General features: G+C 41.2%; 1 protein-coding gene across 7 annotated transcripts in view; it reads left to right on the top strand.

The window, feature by feature from the left end:
- Nucleotides 1-2,763: 2,763 nt before the first annotated feature.
- Nucleotides 2,764-13,820, top strand: part of usp2a (ubiquitin specific peptidase 2a) — a 58,026-nt gene continuing 46,969 nt past the window's right edge. For 2 of the 7 annotated variants that reach the window (XM_026193605.2, XM_080288993.1), the window contains exons 1-2: nucleotides 4,581-4,827; nucleotides 4,996-5,100. The gene's annotated coding sequence lies outside the window, so the exon portion shown is untranslated. Of the gene's footprint in view, nucleotides 3,002-4,412; nucleotides 4,536-4,580; nucleotides 4,828-4,995; nucleotides 5,101-13,820 lie in introns of those variants that run through there. The other 5 variants (XM_026193606.2, XM_080288991.1, XM_080288992.1 and 2 more) reach the window with 5 other exon arrangements.

The following is a 13,820-nucleotide window of genomic DNA, read 5'->3' as shown; positions in this document are numbered from 1 at the left end:
ATTGGCCCCAAAGAATCGTACAGTGAGGCTTCCTATAGTCACCTTCCATTAATCACTCAGCTGTTCTACTGGGAAACCTCTATAACAGAGCTGGAGACACTCCACAGCACTCGTGTTTCTATTTGCTGCTATCATTATTAACATTTTCACCTCTTTCTGTACATTAACACAAATGTGATATTTAAAGGAGTATGTCCACTTTTTTGGAGTTGGGTAATTTATGTTTATAGTTTAATTTATAGTTTAACTCATGCAGAAATGTTATTCGGTTACATGGCTATTGGGCCTGCCTGCTGAAATGGACAAAATAAGCATCTGTATTTGCTTTGCTTAGTTAAAAAATCAACATGTGACGTCAGACATGCAGCAGCTTTATTTACAGCGCATCCATGTTTGAATGGGAACCTGTGAAAACAAAATAGACATTTGCCATAATAGTAAGTGCACTGCTTGAGTCATCACCTGCCTTCAAAAGTGGATCCTGGATCTCAGATTGGGGCTTTGATTATAGTGTCACAGATTCTTTGTTGGTTTGTTCCCACCCACTCAGTATTTAAGCTCATCAAGTCACTTGACGATAACTTGGGACTATCTGTGGTATTTAAAGCATAACCACTTGTTTTGTAGGAGCCTATAGGAAGTCTTGAGTGGATCAGAATGAGTCATCTGTCTTGTTTTAGTATATGCAGGGAAGAATGCATCACTGAATGGTAATAAATGGCAGTTTCCCTCCTCAGTGTGTGACACTGTTTCTTCATTCACAGCAGCAGCAGCTTTGGATACATGTCAAAGGTTTTGACTGTATCTCATGATATGATTTCATGGTTATACCGCAGTATGATTTTATCACTCACTTTGATGCAGACACTCAGATACTCCAGCCTGATGTGCTGCCAGAGTGCAGCAACTTAGCAAACAATATTATACAACATCTACTGGCAAATCCTCGTTGATAGGTGATCCCAGTAACCATTCTTGGGGCACAGGGGACATGCCTTGCTATTATTTAGACCAGGAGTGGGGAACTCCAGGCCTCAAGGGCTGGTGTCCTGCAAGTTTTAGATATCACCCTATAGGTCAATACACCTGAATCAAATGACTAGTTTATTACCAGGCCTCTGGAGAACTTCAAGATATGTTGAGGAGGTAATCTAGCCATTTAAATCAGCTATGTTGGATCAAGGACACAGCTAAAACCTGCATGACACCAGCCTTGAGGCCTGGTTTAGACCATGTTCATTTATTCCCCACCAATTCGAAAAAATGAATGAACCAGAGGAGCATTACTCACTCTAAGTCCATCTTTTTCTCTCACTCCCAAAATATGACTAATGAATCCATACCACCACTGAATCTTTTACACTTGACCTGATTACCAGAAAAGAGAGTAAGTGTGAGCACATCCCAGCATTTTTAAGAGCCAGACCAGGAGAAAAAATATTAAAGTGGAATTATCTATCATTATCTGGCTACAGTTACTATACTTTGATTCTCTAGACATTTATACAAAGGCTGGGTTTTGATGCATGTCTTTGTCAGGCGTGTGTCAAAGAGAAAAAGAGGTTGTTCCTTTCTGAAAACCTCTAATCAGTGCAAATTACTGTTGACCAACAGGGGGAAACAAATCCAGCACAAGATGGCAATTACAACTCTGTATAAATGTGATCTCAGTCAGCAGAAACAGTCTCTTTTTTTCTAGGACAATAACCAGACAAGACTGAAAAATAAGGGGGTGGAGGTTTTTTCAAGGGCTTTCCCCCCTTAGTCTGAAAACTCAGTAAGATATAAGCAAGTTTTTAAAGTTTCAAACTGTGTTGTTGCTGGTTTTCTAATCAATCTTCAGGAAGTGTTGCCCAGTTTTGTTTTCTGTTGTACTTAATAAGATAACAATGATGATTGGAAGGATTCAAGTTCATGTTTTGAACATGCAGAAATGAGGACAGAAAACACTATTTTAAAAGATTAAAGTCCAGAGTTTTATAAACGAAACTAAATTAATTCTTCATCAGTGTCTAAAAACGATCGATGTACATTTAAAAGACACACTGACTGGACTCAGGCAAACACCCAGAGTGCATCAGAATATATGATGTCTATACATGTGCTGAGCCAGCGGGGATGATATTAAATAAGAAATAATACCAAATAATTTTTTGAAAGCAATACAGAATACCAGAAACCAAGCATATGAATAATTATCTGGTGCCATTTATGTGTTTTTCTTTACACTAATTGAACACAGTAGTACCAGGTTGGACCCTCTTTTGCCTTCAGAACTGCATTAATCCTTCATGGCATAGATGCTGGAAGCTTTGTGGACACGGGGCATTATCATGCTGGAAGCAAGCATCAGAAGATGGTACACTGTGGTCATAAAGGGATGGACATGCTCAGCAACAAAACTCAGATTGCTTGTGGTATTGACACAATGCTCAGTTGATACTAACGGCTTCAGTTGCATTAGGATAATGAACTTGTTGTGTAGGCTTTGACTTTTTTCCCCGCAAGCTGTTCTAATTAAAGATACTATTTTTCACTATTATTTGTAATACTAATAATACCTACTGGAAAGCTACCAGAATAGCATTTAATTTTTGATTAAATCACGGGTATCGCCAGCTCTCTTCGACGCGCTTGAACATGGCATTTTTTCAATGAAAGAAATCTCTGATGTTTACGTTCATTGCCATGACGACGGTGTAGGAGGCGGTTCACTCGGTTAGCTAGTGACGCTCAAATAGAGGTATGAACCAATCAGAAAAAAGCTTCGTTGACCGACTGACGTCACCGTTAAAGCGAAAAGAACCGTTACTTGGTTGCTGAAACTCTACAACTGCACTGGAAGGAGGATATGGCTGAATACCAGCGTACTCTTGATTAAATCGCCTGCAGGGCAAGCTTCCAGTCTAATGTTAATAGTGATGCTCTAAAAGCGACCACAGAGGTACTTTTGAGTGGCGCTTCCCTGCCCGTTTGGATCGGGATGTTCTCCAATTGCGGGGTGAGTGTATGCAGTTACCTGACACCACCATAACCCTGATAGGTGCTGTTCTTTCGTATGGACAGAAGCACAAACCGAACTCCCATCGAACTCAGAGAATGTTAAGTTTGCTTTGTGAGGGGAAATTAACATATAAACGGCACTAAAAACAATCTAGCGCATTTTAGAAGTAACAGCGTGGCGGTTAAATATTCGGTATCAGTTGTGGTAGTGTAACTGCTGTCTTTTTTTTAGCATATTTTCAAGTTTTAGAACAAGGATGCTCATTGCCCGAAGCTATGCTGCAAGGCTGATAACCCCGAACAAACTCTAAAAGTTCGTCAAATGAAGTCTTAATTTTTCTTTTGGATATACGTGTGCGAAGAATACTACCCTAGTAGGTTTGGAAGTACCGTGTTATGACACGTGAAATTTGCGTGCTTGCTGCATTAATATGCTTACACAGTACAGTTTGACGCGGTACTCTGACACAGTGCTACTGTCTTGGCTACACTGCACCGTTACTGTTGACTATAGTAAGCTAGCAAGACAGCTAATTAACTGACCAATACGTCGTGGTCACGTGCTTATATAAAGACGAAATCAGTATCCAGGTTAGTTAATACGCGCTGTATTAAGTTTGTGCGTCGCCTCCTCTAGGGATGACAAGTTTTCGGTCTGTCTATTGCCCCTAAACACCCCACCACCCCCTTCACGGACAGCACCGCAAGCCTCCCATTCCATTACCGAGCAACGCTCCCGGGGTCTGACTGGTTATCTAATCACGCGCGGAATAACGTCATCCCCCACTATTAATGAGCGGCATTTAAAATGCGCGTACATCATATTTTGCATCAAATCGGTCCCTTCAGGAGCCACGTTAAGTCCCACACCGCAGTGCAGCGAGCCTGGCAACACCGGTACCAGCGCCATCTCATCTCAGTGTCAGTGTCATGTAACGCTACACCCCTCACAGAGCCCATCCACCACAGAGCCGCGTCTGTCTTTTTCCATTGTCCTGCAAACGTACGTCAACACAGTACAACATACTCCACTTCATCTGGTCCTCTCTGCTGCTCACGTATTAGCTTTTTGTTATCTGGATACCAGTGTCATATAAACATGTGGCCAGAGTGAGTGGCTGTCAGCCTCCATCAACAATATTGAGCAGTCTCCCTCTATTAGGTACTATTTAAGAACCATCTATTTACTGGGGCTGTGTACAGCTTGCTACACACACACACACACACACACACACACACACACACACACACACACACACACACACACACAAATAAAATGTAGTTACTGTTACTGAGAAGCTCAGAGATTCCCATGGAGTCCTTTAAGAGCAAAGTGGAATGCCAGTGAGTGTTGAGTGACCCATGGAGGTCATAGGCGGCTGCTATATTTACTGACTCTGTAACTCGATCGGTGGCATTCTGCAGTGCTGTGCTTACGCTGCTCCCTCGCACTCCGTTACCCACAGAGTCCCAAACTAAACTGGCACCCGGTTGCCTTCTGTCTGTTGGCCTGGCCTCTCAGAACATCAAGGGTGAGCCTCTTAAACCTGCTGCTCTTCGTCCTTTTCTTCTTTTAGGTATCTGCTTGAAAAGTTGGCATATACAGTGCGGGCTGCTCGCTCAGCTGTAGAACAAGGCTCGTCTAGGAGGATAGGGGATAACCTTTCAGAAACTTCTGGAGTTTGCTCGCATGAGTAGAAGAGCTTCTGGCAGCGCACTCACCAGAAATATACAGTTAGACAGTCTTAGCTTAGCTGGGCTTCATAATGAGCAACCTTTCTGGATTTGATAGTCCAACTGGGAGAAAGCCATCAATCTTTAATGGTAAGACATGAAATCCAGAACATGTGTTGACTGCTTGCACGCTCACGTCACGCTCGAACAGCTTGTGTGAAAGTGCAGCAACTTGTCTTGAGAGGCAGATGCGTTCATAAGATGCTTCTTTCTGGCGTCAGGGTGGTTTTAATCCTGTGTGCCTGTGTGTTTCCACAGGAGCGTGTGCATGTGCATAGACTATAGGGGAGCAACAGTAGGATGAGCTGCCCCAGAGCCATCACAGTCTGCAGGGACTGACACACACCGCTACAAATACGGCAGGTAATTACTTCACACAGATGCCTTTGGACACACAACTCTGTCCCAGCTGCTATATCAGTCCTGCTATCATGTCAGCGATTGCAAGGTTTACATGCATCACAGCAGATTTACCGACAGAAAGTAAGGGAAAGTTATAAAAATAAGTTACGTGGTGTGTTTAATCTGCTCATTCAGTGACACACACAAATGTCTAAACTAGAACATTGATCTTGCAAATCAATTTATTCTCAGCTTACAACACTATTATAACATGCACACTAGGGCTGGGCGATGTGGCCTAAAATTCATATTGCGATAGAATTTGAAGCATGTGCGGTAACGATATATATCGCGATATATTCTTTTTTTTCTGTATAATGTATTTTCCACACTATAAGGCACACTTAAAATCCTTTAATTTTCTCAAAAATCGAGAGTGTGCCTTATGTATGAATTCTGGTTGTGCTTACTGACCTCAAACCGATTTGGGCGTGCAGAAATCTGTTAAAAAATGTTTTAGTACAACTTTGGTAAGCCCCACTGCTTGATGGATTGTCAGAGCATTATGGCTGCCGTAGTAAGGAGCTTTGCGGAGTAATCTGGGTCCAAAACTCCGTCCTCCTTCAGGTTCTGAGTGAGAGATTTTTGAAACTAATTAAAACGTACAGCTCTGCGGTATAGTCAAACTCTCTATCGTTGGCCAAATTTATATTGTTTCTATCGTATATAGTTTCTATCACCCACCCTGTGCCATTAAAGGGACAGCTAAAAGGCTCTGATGCCAGTATCATAGAACAGCCTTCCAATATTCAACACATTTCCACTACATTAGACAAAACTGCTGTACAGTGTAGCTTTTATGTGATACAATGCTGGTAACATGTTCATATGTTTCTATAGGGCAACACTTTATAGACATGTGTATGGATTTCTTTTCAGATTTTAGAAGAACAAAGGATGGTATAAAACCAAGACAAAGCCATAGAAAACAACAGTTTTTTCAGATGATTTTTAAAGCGGACTAACATTAACTGTGTTGAAGGGATTATTAGAGAGCGAGAGACTCACTGAATCCTATGGGAGAATTCAGTGAAGGCAAAAGTGGTGGTTGCTGATTCTTTTAAAACCCAGATTTTATACCAAACTTTAAGCAGTTTTCTGGTAATTTGAATTAAGGCAGGGCAATATGGCCAAAAATATTTATCACGACATATATTTGAAAATTATATATAACTGATGACATAACAGATGCCAGACAAAATACTTCACAACTCCACAACTTTATTAGTGAAAACACCGCCCATCAATTCATCTTCACTTAAACAAGCAGCTATATAAAAATTTAACAGTGCAAAGGCAAATTCCTTGCTGACAATTTAACCAAAAGGCATTTTCAGTGGAAATGGGCTGACATATCCTGAGCATAATCATGTATAATATCCACAAAAGTTTAGAAGAGGTGCTTTGCAACATGAAACTGCAGTGAGCCAAATAAATAAGTCAAATACGTATTTTTCGGACCATAAAGTGCGCAGGATTATAAGGCACATTAAGCGAAACAAAACAGTCAGATAAGTCAAACTTTACTCAGCTCATTCTTCTTGCTTCCTCCACTTCTGTACCATTCATTCATTAATGCTGAATTCTCTCGCAGCTGCTCTATTCCCATGTTCTACTGCGCAACTGATAGCCTTGAGTTTAAAATGCGCTTCATACGCATGTCTCTTAACAGGTGCCATTTTGGGGTCCTTATACACACACAATACGGTAATGTTATGTTGAAGCACAGTACGTATTACTCTGCGAGGCTCCTGACTACGGTAGCCGTAATACTCCGACAATCCATCAAGCGGTGCAGCTTCATAGCTTACCAAAGTGGTACTAAAACATTTTTTAATAGATTTTTGAGCGCCATGAAAATTAAAGGCTTTAAGAGTACCTTAAAGTCTGAAAAATACTGTAATAACGACGGCCCACTTGCATGTTCTACAAAAAACAAAACAAAAAAACATACGTAAAAATGTGCTTTGGTGGGTATCTGACAGACAAAAACCAAACCAGTTCCACATCACTGAAGTTGCACCATTTTTTCAAACCAATTCAGGTTCATCTGTTTCATTCAACGATCCGCTTTTGCCCTTCTCATTCTCCATCGCCGCCATCGTCTTTCCGCCATGTGCGTATGAAAACAAAGGTTTTACCCATATTCTATTGCGATATTTCATTTTCTTATCATTGCCTAACATTATGCCGGTATACCGTGAATGTCCCTAATTTGAATGCAAATAGCCACTGAGTAGCAAGACTTGCTTTTTGAAGGACTTTGACAAAGGTTTGAATCTAAAAAAAAATGAAGCCAATATGAAAGTGCTTTTTTTTCTTCTAATGGCAGCAGGGGGCAATTCCACTGGTCTGGTTATACAAAAGTCTATGGAAAAACAGCCCCATGTTGCAGTTGATCTGCAACCTTATTTCTGGTTGATTTTGTTATCTTAATGGCAAAAACTGACCTTGCTAACTTCACAGTGGATTTCAGTTGTGTCAGGAGTAAAATCCATCCCAAAAGTTAGAGCGAAACAGTAAAGAAAAGTTAACCCTGGAGAAATGTACACTCTATCTGCCTTTAGGGGATATACTGTCATTTTCATTATTCTCTGTCATTCATTTACTATTACACTGGTAGATGTTCATGACCTAAAGTCATAAAATAATAAGGTCAGTGTATGTCTAAGTAATGTCAGGCTTCAGACTGCTTTAAAAGCTTAGTTTCAGAAAGTCTATACTATTGACTCTGTATGAAGCCATTGAGAAGGGATATTCTAACATGAGCATCTTAGGTGCACAGTTCTGGCTGTGAGCCCAGAAGCCTCACCAACCTGGTATTCTAACCTTCTGTTTATGTGGCACAGCCAATCAACAGGATGTCTTTATGCATAAAAAAACACAACTGTCAGCTTTTAATTGCTTGTACTTTATAGTGTTTTGCCATAAAACAGATCAGTGCTAAAAATAAGTGGACTGAGAATTGATCCCTGCAGAACACCAGTTCACAATAGATCTTTAGTAATTGAATAGTGTTATATATCAGTCTGACTGAATTATCAGTCATACATATTTTTATGTGTCAGTTTCTGTTTCAGTGAAACATCAGCGTCAAAAGGAGCTGGATCAGCACAGGAGACTTAGCAGTATGTTGGTTTTTGCTTGAATTGGGCCAGTCTATAAAGTGTTTATCAGCAGCATGAATTACTGGATAAAATACTTTCAAATCTAAAGTAATCCAAGGCTCTGACAGTGCTGGTGCTTTATTCTGTTTGAACTCTGAGCTGGGAGTTTTAACTAGTTACGCTTGAGCTTGTCCAGTGAGTCACTTAGCGTCACTCAGGCAGCGGGCTGTCAGAGCATGATAGGTGTTTGTTTGGCCAATTATTATTTGGCCACTATTATTATTTCAATTTGCTTAATGAATGAAGAATTACAGCAATCAGCTGCACAGACTGGAGCATTAATCACTGTAGCCCAGATCCCATCCTCTTTGAGGTCACTGCTGTGTGTATGGCCGCAATGTGAGTCATCCACAGATGGTAGTAGTGATGAATGCTAATTGGTCTGTTCTTCTTCAGATTTTCATATTGCATAGGCTCGGTAGCAGATACTGTGAAACTCTGGCTCCTCAGTTGAAGCCTTTGAATGCAGGGCTTTGGGGCTGTGCCCTGTTTTGGGGTGTTTCATGTATGTTCAAGGATGGAGAATGAAAGGTGACTGAGATGTTAAATTCAGAGCTCTTATAGTTTCCACGGGCCCAGTTGGAGGGCCCCGGGAACAAGCAAAATTGTAGATGTTAATTTTTTTTCTTTCATAGCATTTTTAGGAACCCAGTGTTTTTAGTTGCTACTTTAATTTCATGGTTTATGCAGTGTATCATCTTTGTGCCAGCACTGTGCATTCCTCCAGTTCATTTCCTTTTCTACTTTGTGCAGCGCTTTAAATGCTGCATGTACACAGTACTGCACTGCCGTACTCACAAGATGTGGCTGAGGTCAAAACAAAAGTGACTGGTATCTAACGACTAGTTAGGGACAGCTGGCAAAGGTGCAGCTATGGCCTGTTGGAATGGAGGAGTACTTGAGCCTCTTTTAATATGCTTGGCAGCCAGTTGTTACAGGCACAGAGAGGTAGGGTAGGGTTGTCAGTATGGCCTTCAATGGCATCAGCATGTTCTTATCTACTCACATTTCAGGGTATATATAGCAACCAGCACAGCTCAGAGACAGTCACTCACATTCCTCTTGTTGATTCTTAACATCTTTCCCTTTGAGAACCAAATTATTTTCTGAATGTCTGTGAAGGTTCTCAGTCATCCAGGTCATCGTAGTCAAAGGAGCTTGCAAAGAAAAGTGTCTGGACTTCTTTAAGTTGCTTGAAGACGTTTCACCTCTCATCCGAGAAGTTTCTTCAGTTCTAAGGTAAAATGGCGGAGATGCTTGGAGAAAACTCTCCTGAGTTTTTCTGATACACTGGCTATACAGGGGATGACAATGTTGTTGCAACATTGGAGAGAGGTGGCCTCCTTGAGTCTTCTATATGCTCACTATTGACTTGGAAATTCAGCAAAATTAGGCTTTTTTGTCGCTGTCTATCTTCTGAAATTGAGGATCGAAACTTAACCAAACCAAGTAGCTGAAAGAGGGCCATCTGACCTCAGGAAATCGCATGATAAGGTGGGGCCAGGTTTCACAATGAGCTCACCCGAAACCCTGGCTAATTGGGACCCACACCCATTTTCACACCTTGGCTCAGGTGATTAGAGGATCATCAGGGGTCCTTTTGTCCCTCTTTGGGGGGATACTCCCACTGGGTTTAAATCCGGGACTCTCCGCCATTTGACCTTAGAACTGAAGAAGCTTCTTGGAAGAGAGGTGAAACGTCTTCAAGCAACTTAAAGAAGTCCAGACGCTTTTCTTTGCAAGCTCCTTTGACTATTTTCTGAATGTTTTCTGCTGGCATGTGCTGAATTGTGCTGCTACTGCTGGTCGGTTTATACTGAGGTGATGGCAACACTGCAGTGTACTGCTGTGAGGGCCAAATAGCCTTCAGTTTACTAAGTTCACATATTTTACTTGTAAATGTGGTAAAGGTGGTCTGACAAAAGTCAGTATGTCTGTTCTTTCCTTTCTAAATGTCAAATAGCTTGTTCATTTGCAGCAGCGAATGAACTGTGGTTATGAACAGCTTGATGTTAGCAGTGAGTTTTCAGATGGAAAATCTATTCAGTTACCATCAATTCTGTGGGGTAGTTTGGTGTCTTTCAACTCCTTGGTTTGGTTAAGTTTCGATCCTCAATTTCAGAAGATAGACAGCGACAAAAAAGCCTAATTTTGCTGAATTTCCAACTGAGCATATAGAGCACTCAAGGAGGCCACCTCCGCCCAATGAGCTAACCTGTGCAGTGAGCTGCTCTAAATGAAACAAAGTGGGACAATGGAAGCTGCTGTTCCTAATTGTCCGGCATCCTGAAGACTTTACTCCATGAACTGCAGATGATTAACATTTATGCCAGGAATGAACAAAATCATTTTGGGAGATAATCTTTTCTTTGTAAATGTTTGTAAATCTAAAGTAAGAGGGTTTTTTTGTTTTGTTTTTTTCCCCCAACTTTTTTTTAGATAAGTTAACACATTGTACTTTATGCCTTCTTCTGATGTATTTGCAAGTTATTAACTGTTATAGTTACCATTGTCTTGTTGATGGAATTAATAATAGGTACATCTCCCTCAGACTATGACTTGGCTATCAACAATTGGAAAATAAGTGTAAAACAAATATTTGATTGGTTTGAGTTAAACAAAACGAATCCCCTTCCAGATGCAAATGAGGCAGTGACCAAGATGTCAGGCTGAAGAACTGATTGCCATTCAGACTATGAGGACATCAGTAATAGCACATGGAAGTGGGAGGTGTGGGATTGGCAGTAGTCATAATAATCTGGTTTGGTTTCTGGCCGCCCCTCACTGAGCCTTTTAACAGAAGTTTCTTCTTGTTAAAAGGGAGTTTTTCCTTCCCACTGTCACCAAAGTGCTTGCTCCTAGGGGGTCATATGATTGTTGGGTTTTTTTCTCTGAATGTATTATTGTAGGGTCTACCCTACAATATACAGTTGGATCCTAATTGGGAAAATGTTTTCTGTCTGTGGAAACAGAGCCTGAACCAGCAGTGAGTTTCACATAGAATTTACACATAGATTTCTCCTCAGAAATGCACTGACTCAGCCTGCCATTTACTACAGTACAGTACACAGACACACTCCCACTCCAGATCAGCCCGAGTGTCTGTACTGATGTTACATTCATGCAGTACCACTCCAAGGCACGGTGCCTTTAACGTCCTGCACCATCAACAACACTGGTGGATAGCGGAAGCTTCAGATTGCTTCTTCCCTCCACCAGTCCAGGGGCACAGCCTGAGAGGACAGTGGGTGTGGGAGGAGATCTTACTCACTGACTCTTTTAGAATGACAGCATGAGCACATTTTAGTCCTATTTCTCTCTTTGTTTTTTTTTTTTGTTTTGTTTTGTTTTTTGTGCGCCTTCATAATAACAACAGCCATTTCCAGAGGCTTTATGTTTTTATGGCAGCCCATCCATCCTTTCATCTTATTCTTATTAACGTGATATCTTTTAAATATCTTAAGGGAAGTACGGTGAAACAGTCATCTGAACTCAAAGAGAAATTGTGGTGGTTAGAGGTGAAAAGTCAGAAAATATATATTTGATACCTTGTTTTTGCCAAAACTCACCAATCAAGACTCAAGACAGGGAGCCTGGTTCTTAGAGACATAAACACGTCAAAGATTATGACATGTAGTTATTATTTTGTGTAGTCTTATTTTTATATTTTTATGACAGTATGTTTGCACTGAAGCACCGCAGCAATTTCCTAATGTTGTAAACCTGCTCAACATTTGGCAATAAAACCCTTTCTGATTCTGATTCTGATTCTGATTCTGAGTATTCAAAATAAGGCCCATGTGTTTTTGCCTCATGCTTTTCAGCTGGAGATTTTAAGTCTAATACTCAGTAGCTTGAGAGCGAGCCTGGTTCTGACATAAACGGTAGTAACCAGACCGAAAAGCAGCGCACATTTCGCTTTATTTCGGTGCTTTTTTTTTTACTGAGATGTCATACACTTTGGATTCTAGCCAATCATTTTACCTTTGCAAGCGTAGTAGGCGGGCCCTGGTACGTACGTTCTTTTAGAGCAGAGCTACAGATTAAAAATGCCCAAGGCGAAGCGGTCAAAAGTCTGGCTGTACTTCACAGCAAAAGATGAAAACTCAGCAGCCTGCAACAAGTGCTTTAAGGTGATACTGTGCAAAGGAGGTAACTCCTCGAATCTGATGAAACACCTGGTGACGCATAGCATTTTTTTAAAAGCTGAGAAATGTACCGTATTTGATAGCTTGCTGCGAGACCTCACACCGAGCACATCTACTGCGGGTGTGGTGCCTGTTATCGGTCCCGGAGTTAGCAACATCCCCCAAAAACCCGAAGAGGAGAGTCCTGGCCCCTAGCCCTGCCAGTGTAGCAGAAATGCTGACGGATGATGATGGCAGCAACAGCCGTTCTTCTCTGCGAGAGTAGCTTCATGTTGTTCGTGTGTAATTTACGTTGAGTAGGCTAACCACGTTATTACATTAATGCATGTAAGGTGAACTAGCAAACACCATCGTAGTTACATGACGCTGTCTTCTTGTTTGATGGCAGATACTCCCTTCACCCTGGCCAAAAAAGCTAAAATGACCAAAGAAAAAGTGGAAAACAGCTAAACATGAGAGGTTTTTGGACAAAGTTTGTTTTCCCATTGTTTAAGCACTGCTTCCTGCCAAGAGTGATACCATATATGCCCTATAGCTGCAGAAAAGGCTAACATTGTTATCTTTTTACAAAAAAACAGCTAAACATGAGAGGTTTTTGTACAAAGTGTGTGTTCTTCATTCTTTAAGCACCGGTTCGAGCACCGTTTAAGCACCGGCACCGTTTCAAAAGTACCGGTTTGGTACTGGTATCGGATAAAACCTAAACGATACCCATCCCTTGTGACCAGTGGATTAAACAATAGTGATGACAGGGCCTTTTTTGGTCAAAGCTTTATGCAGGTCTCTAAAATAACTATCAGTAGGAGCAGAGATCAGTGAGAAAGGGAGACTTTACCACTCATTAGATTTTTGAACACACGGTCACATGTGGGCCCTATTTTTCTGTAGATGTTTAAAGATGAACATGTATACAGTAAATATGTATGCAGTGGCTTCTTCATCAGAACCGAGGAGTTGAATGTTCAATGTTCTGTTGACCTCAGAGGAAGTGCAGAGCTTGTTGTTGTTCAGCTCTGGTCAGCACAGCTACTAATAAAGTAACTTTAATAGTGAAAGCCAGATTCACCCCAGCTCCTACTTTCATACTGTGTCATGTTGCTTCTCGCTGATGTGTGCTCTGATCTTTGCCGGAAGTAATGTTGTTGCTCTCCTCCCTCCTCATGCATTCCATGTACACACATGGAAAGGCAGGGAGATCCCAGGACACTAAATATAAAGTAGTTCAGAAAAAAAAGATCAGGCTTTTGTTGTTGAGGTCTTCTTCTGACTGTAGTGGTCCTTTAACCTCATGTTTTACTAAGAGGCCACAGACACTCTGTGTTTCCCCAGGGAGAATTATGGCGTTGTCTATCAGTGTTGTTAGTTT

This window comes from Astatotilapia calliptera, chromosome 14 (genome assembly GCF_964374335.1).
Source record: "Astatotilapia calliptera chromosome 14, fAstCal68.1, whole genome shotgun sequence".
Lineage (NCBI taxonomy): Eukaryota > Metazoa > Chordata > Actinopteri > Cichliformes > Cichlidae > Astatotilapia > Astatotilapia calliptera.
Note: the sequence above shows the minus strand (reverse complement) of the source record. Positions and strands in the feature narration are given on the sequence as shown.